The sequence below is a fragment of the Cyprinodon tularosa genome, unplaced genomic scaffold, assembly GCF_016077235.1.
Source record: "Cyprinodon tularosa strain WSP-4 unplaced genomic scaffold, ASM1607723v1 ctg523, whole genome shotgun sequence".
NCBI classification, from domain to species: domain Eukaryota; kingdom Metazoa; phylum Chordata; class Actinopteri; order Cyprinodontiformes; family Cyprinodontidae; genus Cyprinodon; species Cyprinodon tularosa.
Genome location: NW_024039256.1, coordinates 45,165 through 64,331, shown reverse-complemented (window position 1 = coordinate 64,331; position 19,167 = coordinate 45,165). Strand labels below are relative to the sequence as shown.

At 40.9% G+C, this 19,167-nt stretch overlaps 1 long non-coding RNA gene across 6 annotated transcripts; it reads left to right on the top strand.

Moving 5' to 3' along the window:
- The first annotated feature begins 580 nt into the window (after positions 1 to 580).
- Positions 581 to 5,449, top strand: LOC119795803. 6 transcript variants are annotated; one of them, XR_005282369.1, is made up of 9 exons: positions 581 to 818; positions 905 to 1,011; positions 4,154 to 4,259; positions 4,345 to 4,386; positions 4,465 to 4,539; positions 4,611 to 4,676; positions 4,817 to 4,905; positions 4,996 to 5,101; positions 5,170 to 5,449. It is a non-coding gene; the product is annotated as an uncharacterized LOC119795803 (long non-coding RNA). The 6 variants fall into 6 exon arrangements; XR_005282371.1 differs by lacking the exons at positions 4,154 to 4,259; positions 4,345 to 4,386; XR_005282366.1 differs by having other exon boundaries at positions 4,154 to 4,539.
- The last annotated feature ends 13,718 nt before the right edge of the window (positions 5,450 to 19,167 follow it).

Sequence of the window (19,167 nt, the reverse complement as noted above, 5' to 3'; positions counted from 1 at the left end):
AAATTATAAAAAAAAAAAAAAAAAAAAAAACATTTGCACCTTAAAGACTACTTTCCTATTTTTCTTTTAATAATTCCTCATAAAAAAAGACCATTCAAGCAGCACATTTTTCCTGATGTTTTTGAGAATATACTAGGTGTGAAAGCTGCAGCTGCTACTAGTTCGAAGTGAATGGACAGCAACAAAGCGTTAAAGCAGCAATGGGGAAATGCTGTCCCCTCAATGCTAATGTAAACCCTGGTTGGATAAGGATTCAAAACTGGATATGAAGATGAAATCTGACGCACAGTTTCAGTGTTACAACTGATAAAATAATTGCTGTCTGTGGTTCTACAATAGGCTATGGTGTAATTGAGCAATATATGAAAAAAAAATGAAAAAAAAAGAACTATGAACTAGTTCGTTTTTTGGAATTGTGAACTATGAACTGAACTAGTTCATTTTAAAATGTGTGAACTGAACTTTGAACTAGTTCACGTAGAAAGAGAACTTTCCCAACACTGAAGGTAACCATCCACAGCAATTCATGAAGTTTACCACCTCTAGGACATTGTTGCTGATAACATTGTTGTCTTCCCCAACAGGTGTCAGGGGTGTGGGAGCTGATCGGAATTGATCTGACAGGTCCCATGCCCCTGACATCTTGTGGCAATCAGTATATCCTGACAGCTACAGATTACTTCTCTAAATGGGTGGAGGCTTTCCCTCTCAAGACTAAGACCGCTGAGGAAGTCTGCCAAAAATTATGTTCTATATTTTACCGGCACGGCTGTCCTCAGCGTATTCTCACTGACCAGGGGTGAGAATTTGTGAACACAGTAAGCCACATTTAATACTACATATATTTTTGTGAAGCCTCGGTATATGTAAAAGGTTATAATAATGTGCTTCGTTGTTGTTTTAGATGAACAGTAGACTCTGTGATCTACTTTCAATTCAAAGAAGCATCACTGCCGCCTATCATCCTCAAACCAACGGCTTGGATGAAAAGACAAATGACAACATTAAGCGGTAAGAAAGTTATTAGAAAACTTACATGTTTTTTTGTTTTGTTTTATATCTCTTAATAGTTTCTTTTCATTGCAACATCTTTCTGTAGACTTGTATCAATATACAGCTTCTTATAGCTATGACATACCATAAAAAATGCAACACATAAGCAACTTTTACAAATTGGAGTATGTTCTTAGAACATGTATGAAACTGTTCTTCTAGGGCACTGAGAAAACTAGTCAGCGACAAGCAAGATGACTGGGACATGTTCCTTGAGGCCACTTTGTTTTCCTTAAGGTCGAAAACCCACACCACCACGAAATACTGGCCATTTTTTCTGATGTATGGCAGAGAGGCTAGGTTTCCTTCTGAAGTTCCTGTTGACATGCCGGTACGATTCTGTTACATTACATGGGTTTGTACTGTTTTTGCATAGAAATCCGAGTTAAAATTTCAGTACTTCCTCAAAAACATACCTGCATTAGCCAACACAAACACTACAGTCTTCCAGATTAGTAGGAATGAGTAATCTGAAAATAACAGGTGAGACTGAGTTTCTTTTAATTTCAGTTTTTTAACTTAACACAATTTTTATAACTACAGAGGCATTGGTGATTTTGGCTGGTAATTGCACTGTGTACCCGGATAATACTTAATTCCTCCTCTACATCAGACATTCTGAACTTTCTTAATACAAAGTTTGATGTCTTGTTAGTTATATTTTGAATGTAAATGTGTTTGTGTTTTTACAATACAGTTGTCTTCTGTAGTCCTACCAGAGGACTACAGCCAAATTATTAAAGACAGAGACAGCAGACAGCGGGACACAAAGATCCAGGTGGAAGAGAATGTCGAACTGGCTCAAAAAAAAATGAAAAAAGCTTTTGCAAACCGGGCACAAAAAAAATTCAAAAATTTCAAGTTCACAGAAGGGGAGGAAGTTCTTCTATTCAACATAAGAAAAAGGGGTAGGAAAGGTGCCAGGATGGAGGCAGACTACTCTGGACCTTATTTTATCCATAAAGTGATAGGGAGCACTGTGATGTTGAAAACAATGGCCGGAAAAGTCCTCAAGACAAAGCATAGCATGAGTCGTCTGAAGCCATATAACAGAGGCAATGAGGGACAAAATGCAGGTGAGGGTTTCATCTCAGGTGAGAAGTTGAATGAAAGGGAGACAGTGATTAGGTACGCAGGCAAAGCAGAAACCCCACTGCAGACAAAGACAGACGGTCAGGTCCATGGCAAGGTCATCCAGTGCTTTTCCCTGTTGTCTCGCTCTCGTCCTCAATCTCCCCCTGCCAAGTTCTCTCGGTTGTCTCCCCCTAACCCTCCAGTGAAGTCTCCCCCTCCAGTGACCTCTCCCTCTCCCCCTCCAGTGACCTCTCCCTCTCCCCCTCCAGTGAAGTCTCCCCCTCCAGTGACCTCTCCCACTCCAGTGACCTCTCCCTCTCCCCCTCCAGTGACCTCTCCCTCTCCCCCTCCAGTGACCTCTCCCTCTCCCCCTCCAGTGACCTCTCCCCCTCTCCCCCTCCAGTGACCTCTCCCCCTCTCCCCCTCCAGTGAAGTCTCCCCCTCCAGTGACCTCTCCCCCTCCAGTGACCTCTCCCTCTCCCCCTCCAGTGACCTCTCCCTCTCCCCCTCCAGTGACCTCTCCCCCTCCAGTGACCTCTCCCTCTCCCCCTCCAGTGACCTCTCCCTCTCCCCCTCCAGTGACCTCTCCCTCTCCCCCTCCAGTGAAGTCTCCCCCTCCAGTGACCTCTCCCTCTCCCCCTCCAGTGAAGTCTCCCCCTCCAGTGACCTCTCCCTCTCCCCCTCCAGTGACCTCTCCCTCTCCAGTGACCTCTCCCTCTCCAGTGACCTCTCCCTCTCCAGTGACCTCTCCCCCTCCAGTGACCTCTCCCTCTCCAGTGACCTCTCCCTCTCCAGTGACCTCTCCCTCTCCAGTGACCTCTCCCTCTCCCCCTCCAGTGACCTCTCCCTCTCCAGTGACCTCTCCCCCTCCAGTGACCTCTCCCTCTCCAGTGACCTCTCCCTCTCCAGTGACCTCTCCCTCTCCAGTGACCTCTCCCTCTCCCCCTCCAGTGACCTCTCCCTCTCCCCCTCCAGTGACCTCTCCCTCTCCAGTGACCTCTCCCTCTCCCCCTCCAGTGACCTCTCCCTCTCCAGTGACCTCTCCCTCTCCAGTGACCTCTCCCTCTCCAGTGACCTCTCCCTCTCCAGTGACCTCTCCCCCTCCAGTGACCTCTCCCTCTCCCCCTCCAGTGAAGTCTCCCCCTCCAGTGACCTCTCCCCCTCCAGTGACCTCTCCCTCTCCCCCTCCAGTGACCTCTCCCTCTCCCCCTCCAGTGACCTCTCCCTCTCCCCCTCCAGTGACCTCTCCCTCTCCCCCTCCAGTGACCTCTCCCTCTCCCCCTCCAGTGACCTCTCCCTCTCCAGTGACCTCTCCCTCTCCCCCTCCAGTGACCTCTCCCTCTCCCCCTCCAGTGACCTCTCCCTCTCCCCCTCCAGTGACCTCTCCCTCTCCCCCTCCAGTGAAGTCTCCCCCTCCAGTGACCTCTCCCTCTCCCCCTCCAGTGACCTCTCCCTCTCCCCCTCCAGTGACCTCTCCCTCTCCCCCTCCAGTGACCTCTCCCTCTCCCCCTCCAGTGACCTCTCCCTCTCCCCCTCCAGTGACCTCTCCCTCTCCAGTGACCTCTCCCCCTCCAGTGACCTCTCCCTCTCCCCCTCCAGTGACCTCTCCCTCTCCAGTGACCTCTCCCCCTCCAGTGACCTCTCCCTCTCCCCCTCCAGTGACCTCTCCCTCTCCCCCTCCAGTGACCTCTCCCTCTCCAGTGACCTCTCCCTCTCCCACTCCAGTGACCTCTCCCTCTCCCCCTCCAGTGACCTCTCCCTCTAACCCTACCAAGTTGTCTCAGTTGTTTCCCTCAGCTCATTCTATGATGTGTCAGAGTCCTATTCAGCAGCAAGGTGCAGTAGTCACAAAGTTTTCTAGTTTTCTGTTCTGGCCTGTTGGTCATGGGTTCTGATCGGTAGATCAATTTTTGCATGTTGGTTCAATGACCTGTTCCTGGTCTTGTCTGCAAAACTTCCTCTGAAGTTGTGTTGCTTTTTTCAGATGTATAAGTTTTTAAAAGAGCAATTTCTGTTTTTGTTGCAGTAGTTCAACTTTGGTCTTTGAAAGACTCAGGGCAAGTTGAAGCCCATATAAATTGTATGACACATCTTTTAGAACACTCTGTGGACATGGCTGGCTGTCAGATGAAGTAAGACTCCATGTTCTGGGAAGTTTATATTTTCACAAGGCAGTCCATCCAGAAATTTATGTTTGTTTGTTTTTTTGTCAAACAGGTTATAGATGCATATTTGTACGTGACACTTCAGAAGACCAAGGTACAACATGTTTTAAGGTTAAATTTAATCCACTCTTTGTAGTTTCACATATTTCTTTGAAATTATATTACATTTCAGATACCTGTATACAGAATGGATGCAGTAATTGCATCTTCTGTATTTCATCTTGGGCAATATCGGGCTGTTCAAAAGGTAATTATTCACTTTTAAATCATCTTGAGAGAATGAATGCAAATTAATCTTATTATTTGCAATTTCAAAAGATGGTTTTACCTGAAGCCTCCATTTGGATGTGCCCTGTAAATGTGGGAGGTCACTGGCTTTTGGTGGTATGTAAAATTTATTTATTTAACTTTATTTACACGTGAATATGTCTATATGTCACAATCGGATGTTCCCTGGGCAGCATGGGAAGGTGACAGAGGTTGTCTGTCTGTCTGTCTTATCTATCTTCCAAACATTCCAACAGATTGTCGTGATGAATCACCAAGAGCTAGTAGTTATAGACCCTATGGGGAACGAAACAATGTATGACAGAAAGCTTCTCCGTAACTGGAGGTGATCTGATTCATGTCTTTATCATTCATTCATTATGTATTTTGTTATTGTTACAATGTCCTATAATTAAATATTTCTGCAAATGCACAGAAACTTCCTAAAAGCAAAAGGTGCTGGCCGGAGAAGCTGGAGTGTCCGCCATATGCCGCATATGCTGCAGAAGGACTCCAGCAGTTGTGGGGTCTTGGTTTTGAAGGTACAAAGAACAGATGGAATGTTTTGAAATCCATGGAATTATTACATTAAAAGGCATAATTTTTTCAGTTTGCAGAAATATATGTTTAAATGGGAGGGCTGCAGGCAGTGCAAACAGGACCCAAAGACATATCCCAAGCCAGACTGCACATCGCTACCACACTGTATCAACATCGAGGTGAAAGAACAATTACAAAGAAGTCTTGTTTTCCAGTTTGCTGGCTGAATGTTCAGAGATTTATAGCTTTGGACAGCTATGATTCTAAGAATTTTTTGGTCAGAACACATGAAATTTTATTAATGTTGGGTATTAAGAACCAGTTCCACTGTTCTGGGAACTGTGGAAGTCTGTGTGAAATCTGTTGATCTGTTTTGTTAATATTCTAACAATCAAAAACTCAAGATGGCTTAGGAGCATATCAACGAATTTTTCATTCCAAACGGAACAAATTTTCCCTTAGGCTATACCGGAACAGTCCAAAGCATTAAAAAAATCCAAAGATATATGACATACTAAATTGCAGTATTTTTTTGTTATGTACTAGTATAACATGATGGCTTGTCAACAGAATATAAAGAGGTAGTACTTGACTATTTTTGGTAAAGTACACTCTAAATGCCTTTATTTGTTCCCAGACAAGGTGGAAGAGTGCTGTGTGGAATGCAATATGCTTCACTGTAATGCTTCAGAGAAAATCATTGACATGGTAAACAACTAAACTGTACAACTTAACGCTTCAAACACATTACACTTGCTTACTCATAACTGTTTTCTTTTTCTGTCCACTTCACAGATACAGTGTGACTGCTGCTCAAGGTGGACACACAAAGAATGTGCCACAGACATGGGTGACATGTTCAAATGTAAAAAGTGTAACTTAAATGAAACAGTTTTACCCCACCAGTGACAGTGTGGATTATTAAAAATACAGAAGTAAAATGTTCTACATTAAATATAGTACATCATACAACTGATGTCATTGGTATTAATCAGGAAGTCATACAGTGGCTAATAACAAAGTGTATGGCAATCAGACAGGTTAAGGGATGCATCAGGAAGTCATACAGTGGCTAATAACAAAGTGTATGGCAATCAGACAGGTTAAGGGATGCATCAGGAAGTCATATAGTGGCTAATAACAAAGTGTATGGCAATCAGACAGGTTAAGGGATGCATCAGGAAGTCATACAGTGGCTAATAACAAAGTGTATGGCAATCAGACAGGTTAAGGGATGCATCAGGAAGTCATATAGTGGCTAATAAAGTGTTATTACATTAGCAGCTTTATGACGATCTAACACCGTTTTAATAAAGATGATTAAATATAAAATATGGTGAAATTGCCGTTGTTCTGTCAGATAGCCATACGCTGTCAGGATAGCACACATGCAGTCAGTACTCATGCCCGCGCATGCGCATTAAGAAGTCAGATCGTCAGTGGAGTTGTCAGTTCAGCATACGCAACAAGTTATGACGAAAATAAGTCATTAAATTGTTTATAATATGACATAATATGATAACTAGATAAATATACATGCGTTGTCATGGTTTCAAAGTGTATTTAAAGCAGGTCTGGCTGCAGCTGCAGTCAATTACAACACAGGCCCGTGTAAAACTCATGAACCTACTTAACCGCTAAGTCAGGATGCCATATAACTGTTAATAACAAAGTGTATGATGATCTACGTCATGATTCTATGTTGCTGATTAAATAAAATCATATGGTAATGACAACGTATACATGTCTGAGCTAAGCGTATGACTATCTGACAACGTATGCTGATCTGACAGATATAGCCATCAGTTTGTCATACGCGTATGACGATCTGACAACGCATGGCTATCTGACAGAACACCGGCATACTACATCTTCAGACCCTTCTAGCACTCACATGGAAGGAATTTCTTCAATATCATTTATCTTTCAAAACTAAACACATTTTTACATCGTGGCCAAATGGTTTTTGATAGAAACATGAAAGTTGGCATATTTATTCATCAAAGCCTGTTGAGTCTTACCGTCTAAACATTATTTCTTTATCTTTTATGGTTTTTGATGTATTAAACATAGTTCAACACAAACTTTTAAACATTTTTCATGCATTTTTTTGCCAATGTCCCTCCTTTTTTCACAGAGTGCTGAGTCTTTTCAAAAACATTTTGAACAGAAATAGCCCTAAATCTTCATTTCCCTATCCGTTGCGAATTAAACGGCGCAGGAATGACATCCATACGACTTATTATGCCAGAGTTACAGGCATTTGTTCTGCAGAACATCATCAGGGCTCGATGTTAACCATTGCCCGATCGCCTGGGGCAAGTAGTTTTTATTGTCCGGAGAGTACAAATTTCATTCCATTTGCCCGCCGGGCAAGTGCAATGATCACAAAAGAAAAATTTTTATCACTCAAAATTACTTTTAAATCACCGACACTCGCTTAAAAACGTACCCACATGCGTTGCCGGCGCCATTTTTGTTGTTTTGTACACATTCTTTTCCACTAGATGGCGTGATACTTGGGAATTGGCGCAAATCAGACACACCCACCACCCAGATAACCCTAGATTAAAAATTATTAGTCATGTAATAGGAAAATTGCCATAATTGTATGCCATGCGAACAGTGTAATAATGGCTATCTTAAGGCAGTCTTTTGTACAGTGATTCAGGTCATACATTAAAAAATATTCATAAAATTTTTTTCTCTTAGAAATTGGAGAGGTGCATTTAAATTTTATAGAGCTAAACAAGTTAAATTGGTGACCTGTTATGTTATTGTCTTGTTTCTGCATTTATTTTGTCAGGGAAAACTAGTCCATAGTCAGTTAAAAGTCAGTCTGAAATGATGTAAGACTATGGAAACCCTGTATAAAATAACTATGTATAATGATTCTCTAGAAAAGTCACGATATATTAATAGTATCATCTTGTATAAGCATACCGTGAATAAAAGTTATTCATTTGTGACATCTGTGACTTCTGTCTTGTGATTTATCTGAAGTTTTTAACCTGTTTTTTTTTTAGACTTTTAACATTACAATTTATATTTTTCCAAGCACACAACAGTTTAAACAAAGTTTAGTTTGAAAAGAATGTGCAGGAAGGATTGAAAAGCATGTTAAGTCTGTAATATAAGCTTGAGTTCATTATCTGAGGCATGCATATACACACCAGGAACCTGTAAACTTATAAAATACTAAATTACAAAAACATTTAAAAAAACAAACATGTTTCATTGATATATATACTAAAATGAATATTAGGAACTGTATTTATCAAACATTATACTGGGCAAGTAAAATTTGTTTCTGGGCAAATGAAATGTGAAAGTCACTTGCCCAAAGGGCAAGTGGTAAAAATCCTTAACATCAACCCCTGATCATACAGGCAGTTAAGCCAGAATAGTAATGTGAGAGCAGTGATGGGAGTAACAGCGTTGAAAGTAACGGCGTTAGTAACGCAGTTACCTTTTTTTAGTAACGAGTAATCAAAATCATTACTCTTACTGTAACTATAACGCAGTTACCATTGCCGACACCCCGTTACTGCACGTAACTCAGGTCGCACAATGAACCTTTTTTTCATGATAGGACTCATGTGCACCTTGTCATGAGAGAGGGGAGGATGAGATTGGCTGATGTATGGTGAGATTAGGTCTGTCAGTTGGGTAGGTGGGTGTTTCTGCTGGCAGCACACACAGAGAGATGGAGAGTGAGGAGGACTCCAGCAGCAAAACAGCGTTTTCCAGATGGAAATACCGCTGTTACGTCGAGCTCCGTTTCCCCATCACATACGCTTTCCCCTGCATCTCCGCACAGCGCAGGTGGCACCATTCACCGCGCAAGCGACAGGGGAACGCGCATGCACACTAAAGGCGTGTAACAGTCGAACTACGGAGATCGTGAACGATCAAATGTTAGCCTATATGGAGAAAGGGAGAAAATGCGACGGATGGACGGACGGACGGACAGACAGACAGACAGATAGATGTTGCAGTTTCTATAACAACCCAAACACACAGGATTTCAGAATTAGACATCCCCAGTTATTAATTTCATAGACTCACCAGATCTGAACACCCTGTTAAAGGAGAAGTTCGGTTTTTTACACTTTAAGCCCATTTTCTGTAGTGTCCAGGATGAAATCGAATGATCGACACCAAAAGTTTGACAATTGGTCCTGTCTCTGCTTTTTGGCTCATTTAGAATCCACCCCTGGCTGCTTTAGAATGGCTTGCATAGAGCACGTCCGATAATGTCCTTAAAACAACCTTAAACTTTCTTTTTTTAAAATATGCTACTCACCGGGTCGTCAGCGCTGATCAATGACGTTCCAAAAAAAGTTTCGTAAAGAAAAAACGTTCCTGTAGTGTTTTATTTAGCATTTTGTAAATCCCATTGAGTTCTGTTGGAATAGTCAATATTCCGCTGCCACCGGAAACGGAAATGGGGCCTGTTTACACAGTTGTAGTCTCTTCGCTTCACTCTGTGTACTCCGACATTGAGAATCAAGAATCCACCTTTTGTATTCCATTTTCAGAGTTTTTTAAAGTGTTTAACAGAGACGTTAGCACCTCATTCGATTTCATCCTGGACACTACAGAAAATGGGCTTAAAGTGTAAAAAACCGAACTTCTCCTTTAAACAACTTCAAACCCATGAGTAAAGGTAATGCAGCCTGATGATATTTACACCGCATCAGATAGCGTTCCCCATGTTAAGCAGGGGGAACGCTATCTGACGGGGTTTCGAAGCCCATCAGATACCGTTCCCCCCATGTTAAGCAGGGGGAACGCTATCTGACGGGGTTTCGAAGCCCATCAGATACCGTTCCCCCCATGTTAAGCAGGGGGAACGGTATCTGACGGGGTTTAGAAGCCCATCAGATACCGTTCCCCCCATGTTAAGCAGGGGGAACGCTATCTGACGGGGTTTAGAAGCCCATCAGATACCGTTCCCCCCATGTTAAGCAGGGGGAACGCTATCTGACGGGGTTTAGAAGCCCATCAGATACCGTTCCCCCCATGTTAAGCAGGGGGAACGCTATCTGACGGGGTTTAGAAGCCCATCAGATACCGTTCCCCCCATGTTAAGCAGGGGGAACGCTATCTGACGGGGTTTAGAAGCCCCGCAAGAAGGTTGGGGCCGGGTGGTGTGGGTCACCGGCCCAAAAAATGCAAAAGTAACGCAATAGTTACTTTTACTAGTAACTAGTTACTTTTATTGCGGAGTAACTAAATTAGTTTTTGGGAGAAGTAACTAGTAACTATAACTAATTACTTTTTTGAAGTAACGTGCCCAACACTGTGTGAGACAGTGGCTAAACAACACATCACTGCCTCTTCCAAACTATTTCATTTACCAACATAAAACTTGGCACATATAATCATCAGCGCTCAGATTGAAGGAATTTTTTTGATATCATGTATGGTTTGGCCGTGCAGCTAATTTGTTCTCGGGCATCAAGTCGGTCAAATCTCCAGCTGAAATCTTTCAAAATGAGCCGGTTTTTTACATTATTACCATGGCAACATAATTTGTTGTAGAAACATGAAAGTTGGTATAATCTTTCCTCAAAGCCGGCTGATTTGCAGGTGTTAAACATTCATATCAGTATCTACTATAATTTTTTATTTATTAACCAAAGTTAAACAAACTTTTATGCACTTCTGAAATGTTGCCAATTTCCCTCTTTGTTCACAGCATGCTGTGTCTTTTCAAAAACATTTTGAACAAAAAAAGTCCTAAAGCTTCGTTCCAAAGGATAGTAATGTGAGATTGTGGCTGAATAACAATTCACTGCTTCTCCCAAAGTATTTGATGTACATCATAAAACTTGGCACGTCATCATCAGACCTGTATATTTCTCATGTTGAAGGAATTTTTTTGATATCATGTATGGTTTGGCTGTAAAGTCAAACCAGGGGCATCAAATCAGTCAAATTTCGAACAGAAATCTTTCAAAATGACCTCCTTTTTTACATCGTTACCATAGAAGCATCCTTTTGTGTAGAAACACGAAAGTTGGTTGAATCATTCCTCAAAGCCGACTGATTCTTACAGTTATGCTTTAGATATAATTTATGGTTTGACCGTACTGCTATGTCATTCGGGGGCCTCAAAACATTAAATTATCTCAATTAAACTCAAATCTTTCAAAATTCTTCTTTTTTACATCGTCCTCTTTTGAGGAAACATCAAACTTGGCACTGTTGTTTATCAACAACTGCTGATTCTTGTGATCTGACAATGTGTCTGTATCTTTTACGGTTTTGGATGTATTCAACACAACATTTTTCACATCCTCCGCATTTTGCAAATTTTTCTCTTTTCTTTTACAAAGCACTTTGTCTTTTAAAGAATGTTTTCTTTAATGAATATCTTTTCTTTCATTATTATTATACCAATTTACATACAAACACATATGGGGCCTAGCAGTAATTCAAATATACAAACTGCATTAGGTAAGGATAGGGTTAAATACAGTAAGATTGTTTTTCACGCTGGCGGTAATGACACCTGGTTATGCCGATCAGAGGTCACTAGAATTAGTGTTGCTTCGGTGTGTAAGTTTGCCAAAAAAATGTGGGACTGGTGATGACATGTGACCAGTGATGACATGTTTAGCCGCATGTCGTCATTCAACGGCTGGTTGTCTAGGTGGTGTCCTGAAAACAACATGGGCTACATTAATAATTGGCAATCCTTTTGAGGAGAGCCTAGTCTGATTCGGAGAGATGGCACCCATCCCACCTTGGATGGTGCAGCTCTTCTTTCTAGGAATCTGACCACATTTATTAGTCCTCCAAAACCCTGACCACCCAGGGGTGCAGACCAGGAAGCAGAGCTGTAGTTTAACACACATCTCTGCAGCTTCTCTACTGTCACCCACTCTTTACGCCATCCAGACAGTGTCTTGCCCACGACCAAAATCTAATAAATTAGCAAATATTCCCAAAGGAGTAAATTATGATAATCTAATTCAAATTAAAATAACTCCAATTGGGGAAAAGTAAAAATGATTAAATGTGGTCTGTTTAACATAAGATATCTTTCCTCTAAAAGTCTGCTGGTTAATGACTTGATTTGTGATAATCACATTGACTTGTGTTGCCTTACAGAAACCTGGCCGCAGCAAGAGGATTATGTGAGCATAAATGAGGCAACACCTTCAAGCTATTTAAATGTTCACATACCCAGAAGTTCTGGGCGAGGAGGAAGAGTAGCAACAATCTTTCAGTCTGACTTACTGATTACTCCCAAAACAGTTAATACCTACAACTCTTTTGAACATTTAACCCTTAATTTCCCTGATCCAAATTTCAAAGCAAGAAAACCTCTTCTTTTTGTAACTTTTTATCGTCCACCAGGTCCTTACTCTGAATTTTTAGATGAGTTTTCAGAGTTCCTTTCTGATTTGGTATTAAATACTGACAGGGTCATCATAGTGGGAGATTTTAACATCCATGCAGACATTAAAGGCGATGGCTTAAGAGCAGCCTTAATGCTATCTTAGACACTATTGGCTTTGTTCAAAATGTGAATAGTCCCACACATTCTCATCTTCATACTTTGGATCTTGTGCTGACATATGGCATAAAATGTGAAGAAATAACAGTATTTTCTCACAACCCTGTCCTCTCTGACCACTTTCTAATAACCTTCAGCATTACTTTAACAGAGTTCTCCTCCCCCAAAAGAATTTTCAATTTTAGTAGATCATTATCAGATAGTGCAGTTATACATTTTAAAGAATCTGCTTCACTTTCTCTCTCCTCTGTGTCGCTGAGCAGTGCTGCAGAGTGCAAAAGCTTGGCTTATTCCCCTTCACAGGTGGATGATTTTGTTGATGGGGTTGCTAGTTCTCTGCGTACTGCCTTAGACAACGCAGCTCCTTTGAAAATGAAAACCGATAAAAACAGAAAGCTTGATCCTTGGTTTAATGCAGAGCTGCGCACTTTAAGATTGATCTTATTAAAAATAAGATCATAAGCACTCCTCTATCCGCGATTGTATCTGAGGTAGTCATGGAATCTGAACCAGGTTTAGACTGCTTTGATCAAGTTGAACTTTCTGAGTTAGCAAAATTATTGCCTTCATCTAAACCTTCAACTTGTATGTTAGATCCAGTTCCAACCAGGTTATTTAAGGAGGTATTCCCTTTGATCTCCTCCTCCATTTTAGATGTGATTAATCTATCTCTGTTACAGGGATATGTACCTAAAGCTTTTAAGGTTGCCGTAATTAAACCTCTGCTTAAGAAACCGTCTCTTGACCCAGATGACTTGGTCAATTATAGACCTATATCCAATCTTCCTTTCTTATCTAAAATTATTGAGAAAGTAGTTGCCAAACAAGTTTGCGATCACTTACACCATAATGAACTTTTTGAAGTTTCAGTCTGGCTTTAGACTCATCATAAAATTGAAACAGCACTGGTGAAAGTCACTAATGATATTCTCATGGCCATTCTAATGAACTTGTATCTGTGCTCGTGCTGTTAGATCTCAGTGCTGTATTTGATACAGTTGACCATAATATTTTTTTAAAAAGACTTGAATATTTTGTTGGAATTAAAGGAACAGCACTAGACTAGCTTAAATCTTATCTATCTGACTGAATTCAGTTTGTTCATGTTAATGATAGATCTTCAACATGCTCAAAGGTTACCTGTGGAGTACCACAGGGATCAGTGCTAGGACCAATGCTCTTTACTTTATACATGCTCCCAATCGGTAGAGTTATTAGACAGCATGGGATTAATCTCCACTGTTATGCTGATGATACCCAGCTATATCTGTCTATAATCCAGATAAAGCTAACCCATTACATAAATTACAGGCATGTCTTGAAGACATAAAAACCTGGATGACTCTTAACTTTCTCCTTCTGAATGCAGACAAAACAGAAGTTATAGTCTTTGGACCAGAGTCTCTGAAAAAGAAGCTGATTAGTCAGTCACTTCATTTGGATGGGATTAAACTGCTTTCAGATAATAAAGTAAAAAATCTTGGTGTTATTTTTGATCAGGACCTGTCATTTAAATCCCATATCAAAGAGGTTTCTAGAATTTCCTTCTTTCATCTGAGGAATATTGCAAAAAATTAGAAATCTCCTGTCCAGGGGTGATGCTGAGAAACTAGTCCATGCATTTGTTACTTCAAGGCTGGACTATTGTAATTCTTTACTATCAGGAAGTCCATAAAGTGTAGATAAAAGCCTTCACCTGATCCAAAATGCTGCAGCCAGAGTTCTAATGAAAATTAAAAAGAGAGATCATATCTTTCCTATCCTGGCTTCTCTTCATTGGCTTCCTGATAAATCCAGAATAGAATTTAAAATCCTCCCTCTCACAAATAAAGCCTTAAATGGCCATGTTCCATCTTATATCATAGATATGAATGTTCCTTATGTTCGAGCGAAGTGCTCTAACAGAGGTCTGCAGGTTTACTAGTGGTTCCTAGAAGGAACTCAAAACTTTCCTTTTTGATACAGCTTACAGTTAGAGTGGCCCAGGTTATCCTGAGCTATCTCTATAGTTATGCTGCTATAGACTGCTGGAGGACATAGGGACCCCCATTTCATCAGTCTGCTTCATTCTCTCTCTATTCTCCTATTCTGTAGAATCTGTTAGTTCAATCTCTAACGTTATGCTCTCTCTGCTTTTCCTCAGAGTAGCTTTGCCTCGTCTGTTCCTGCTTGGCTGTGACGTCATCCTGGAGAGAAACATCAGCTGTGCTGCTTCCATCAACACCCTTGTTTATAGATGCTGGAGATCGGCCTGTTTTCCAATGTTTCTCTGACCGTGACTGGCTGGATGTGCTCTCTTCGTCCTCTGGCATGGGAGCTGCTCGGAGCTAGTCTGCCTGGCTGTGTGTTTCCTGGATCGGGCCGCCTTTTACAACTGCTTTTTGTGTCCCTGCTTCTGTCTCCTTGAAACCCAGTCGGCCTCAGCAGATGGCCGCTCACACTGAGCCTGGTTCTGCTGGAGGTTTCTTCCTGAGTTTTCCTCTCCACTGTCGCTACAAGCATGCTTAGTGTGAGGGATTGTATTTGAGTCAATGAGTCAATGCAATCAACTGGTTTTCCTTAGATAGAAAACTTTGAATCAATTTGACTGTATGATCTCGTTGAACTGTAAAGTGCCTTGAGATGACATGTGTTGTGAATTTGGCGCTATATAAATAAACTGAACTGAATTGAACTAATAGGTGATATATATTTAATAACAAATCTAATCTACAAGACTTGCCAGATTTGATACTTAATAATGCTGCTTGACTATCTGATGCAATAATATATTTATTTTCCTCTTTAACATTTTCATCAACCAACCCTTCTAAAGCTATCATAATGGTATCAGCCTACTTTAGAAGCAGAAAACAAGATAATGAGAGGCTGCGCTATCACCCCCATGTGGCATGGAATGAAAACTCCAACAAAACGAATTCTTCTTCTTTTCTATTATGGCGGATCACAAGCATCTTTAAGTTGCATACTGCCACCTACTGTACATAATGGTGTAGCGGCATTACATCAAATTCTATTTTTTAATTTAGTATTCTGTAAATAAATTAATAGTGCTTTCTTTAATCAGTGAATATTATTTTATTTCCTTCATTTCCCAATATTCCATTAAGACTCCATTATTTGCCTGTCCTCAATTTCTCCGTTTCATGTAAATAAGTTTTACAGTTAATCAGTACATCTTCTACATTCTCTTTTTTTCCACATCATTCACATTTATCATTATTTTTCCTCCCTATTAAATATAAATTGTAATTTAAATAGGTATGACCCACTCTTAATCTGATGATTATTACTTCTTTCTTTCTGGATGCTGTCCAGGTTTCAGTCCATATTAGACAATGACGCACATCCTCTCCACGACACACTAGTCCAGCAGACGAGCTCCTTCAGCAGAAGACTCCTCCTACCCAGATGCACCACAGAGTGCCACAGGAAATCATTCCTACCTGTGGTCATCAATCTCTATAACGCCTCCCTCAAGTGATTCAGCCCCCCACCCCCACCCCCACCCCGTAATTGACATTTATGCACTATTATGGCACGCCACATATCACTTTAGTTGGATTTATCACTTTACTTGGATTTTCACTGTATTTGGATTTAGTTTTTACATATGCATAGATATACGTACAGATATACAGAATAGCTATATGTGTATATATTTTATCCCCTTTTATTCTTATTTTTTTATCTTTATTATATTGTATAGTTGGATGTGTGTATATATTATATAAAATGTAACTGGGATTATTAAAGTATTTCTGATTCTGATTCTCTCATTAATGATTCTATTTAATACTGATTTTTGGACATTATATAATCCTCTTCCTTTTCTATCTTCATTCCATCTCTTTTGCCATTTTTCCATTTCTTCAATCTAAAAAAGTGATTTACCTTTCCCAAAAGGAATTGTAATGGTTATTGTTCCGTCTTGAGCCCTTTTTGCTAATATTTCAGCCTTTTAACCAAATATCAATCCCACCGCTATAGACTGTACCGGATTTCTAATACTAGATATTTTCTATCATTTCCTTCTCCCTGAATGATTTCTAAAACTGCTTTGGAATCTGTAAAGACCACCACCCTGTGTGGTCTAACCTCCTCCACCCATTCTAAGCTTAATATAATTACCAACATTTCCATGATTCTTCTTCTTCTTTATAATGGCGGTTGACAAACAACTATTTGTTGCATTTCGCCACCAACCAGTAAGGATTGTGTATCAGAACACGTGCTCAAAATAAATAAACAAACAAATAACTAAATAAATATTTTAAAATAATACTAATTGATTATATGGCCTATATGTTTCCAATAAATAACAGAGATAATCTTATAGGCTGTATCATAAGTATTTTTCCTTAAAATGTTTATAAGATTAAACTGCTCTTTTTCCTGTTCAAGATTCCTTCTCACCTGTATTTTTTGTCTCTGATACTTCCTACAGCTATACATTACATGTTCTGGCAAATAATGATCAAAGGAGGGAGGCGGGTAAATGAATTTCTTCCCATGTTATGGAGGGGGATTGTTATGTGTGATAGCATGTAGTCCACTAGAAATGTCCTTAATCCAGTAATCTGTCATATTTTACATTAGAACAGGATTTAGCAGAAAATCTACACTCTCATCTCCCCCCTCAGGGCTAAGCCCCCCGATCCCCTAGAATCCTAGATCCGCCCCTGGTCACCAGTTAAGATGTTCACCAGTTAAAGTGGAACAATGGGCAAAAGTGTGCGTTTAGTGAGCCAAGTAGAAATGATTGAATATTCCAAAGCTTTGAGCAACATTGTGAGGAGCGCATTGAAGCTCTGAAACAGTCAGTGCAGCGTCTTAACGCGCGGGAGGCGAACCTGCAGGCTACTAAAGCCTTGGATGAACAGCTGCTGATGGAGAAACACAGCTGGACACAGCAGCCCCGCTCCCATTGAGTCCCTCACAGACTCTCCCAGTTTCAAATAGAAGCTTGAGATGCTGCATGTGGTGGAGAATGATGCGCCTGATGGTGGCAGAAATAGCGAAGATCGGGAACGCCTCTCTGATCCCTGCTCCGAACGAGGATCAGGAAGCCAGTGATCTGGGAGGATATGACAGCTATATGGACAACTTTAGCAGCTAGGTTGTTATTAACCTGTCAGTTACTTCTAGAACACTAAGAATAAATAAGAAATTAGAAGGAATAATCAACAATAACCATCCATCCATCCATTTTCTTTACACGCTTGTCCCGAGTGGGGTCGCGAGGGGTGCTGGTGCCTATCTCCAGCAGTCAATGGGCGAGAGGCGGGGTACACCCTGGACAGGTCGCCAGTCTAACAATAACCTCTATATCTAACTTTTAGTGAGAGTCGCTGAGTTCCCGCCGGTTACTAGGGCAACAGCTGTCCTCGAAATCGGGAAGAGGAAGGTTAAACCAAAAGACATTAACGGTCTAATTCTATGACGTCACATAGCCACGCCTCCTTTACATTTCGTGACCCGCCTAGTCTGTCCAGGTAATCATTCCACTGAAGCCATTCTTACAGTGACCTCTGCTCGGACTGCATGTTGTTTGTTGACTACCTGCTGGAAAACAAAAACAGAACAGAAATGTCTGAGTCAAGACAAGAAATGAAAAACCACATTTACATCGCCACTGGAAACTTGGAGGAGATTGTCCAACCCATGCTGGGAACGCTGTCACCAGCCCAGTGGGCCTTGCTTTCGCAGGGTCAATCGGATTCCCAAATAACAACAGTCCTGGGAGATATTATCACCACCATTTTTCAGCAATGTGTGGAAAATGCATTGAGGATCCTTATTCCACAGATTGGAGAGAATCTGCAGCCTGGTGTAAAGACCGCAACCCCAACGGAAAGTATCCGAGTGAGTTTGACCAACATGATTTCAACAGAAATCGCAAATGTCCTGCATGTTGAACCCGAATTCTGTCCTGAAGGCGAGGAGTTAAACATGTTAATGCAAGAGGAGATCTCTAGTAAAGTTACATCCCTGACCAATGAAATGTTAAAGTCCCCCAATTACCCTGAGGAATCTGCAGTATACGTGAGCCGACACTTTACCAACTGGAAAAACTACGTCAAAATGATCCAAAATACATTGAAATGTGTTCAACAACATATAAACAGAGTCAAAACTGGATGTTTTGTCAAATATTCAAACACATTCATGACAAAACAGGCAACACCAAAAGCAGAGACCACACCTGACTCTTCAGAGACAAGAAGTCTTTTAAGCATAAAAAGTCACTTTGACGAAAGAACAGCTACTAAGAGCATTTTTCAGATATTAAATAAACATACAAAAGACCTTCCTGATGTTGATTCCACTGAATTATTGCATCTGTCAGAGGAAATCCGCCAAACTGTTCACAAGGACCTTCATTACTGTATGTCAGACGATTCAACTAGGAAATGTTCATGCATCCCACATTTTAACATCCTAACAGTTATGAATATGATCAGCCGCTTTTTCCTATGCCACAGAACTGCTCCAGGTAACAAACAGTCAGAAACAACAAGCACACGAGAATTTTCC